We start from the raw sequence: 497 nt of genomic DNA on the forward strand, positions 1-497 counted from the left end.
TGTTGATGTGTTGGGGAACGTTGCAGAAAATTAAAATTTTTCCTACAGTTTCACCAAGATCCATCTATGAGTTCATCTAAGCAACGAGTCAAGGGAGAGAGTTTGCATCTACATACCACTTGTAGATCACGTGTGGAAGCTTGCAAGGTGATGATGTAGTCGTACTCGACGTGATTCGAATCACCGATGACCAAGTGCTGAACGGACAGCACCTCCGCGTTCAACACACGTATGGGACGGGAGACGTCTCCTCCTTCTTGATCCAGCAAGGGGGAAGGAGAGGTTGAGGAAGACAGCTCCACCGGCAGCACGACGGCGTGGTGATGGTGGAGAGGCAGTACTCCGACAGGGCTTCGCCAAGCGCACAACGGAGGAGGAGAGGTGTTGGGGAGGGGAGGGCTGCGCCTTGGAGGGTGGTGCGGCTGCCCTCCCCTCACCCCTCTATTTATAGGGGGAAGGGAGAAGGGGGCCGGCCCCCTAGAACCCATCTAGGGGGG

This window comes from Triticum dicoccoides, chromosome 5A, assembly GCF_002162155.2.
Source record: "Triticum dicoccoides isolate Atlit2015 ecotype Zavitan chromosome 5A, WEW_v2.0, whole genome shotgun sequence".
NCBI lineage: Eukaryota > Viridiplantae > Streptophyta > Magnoliopsida > Poales > Poaceae > Triticum > Triticum dicoccoides.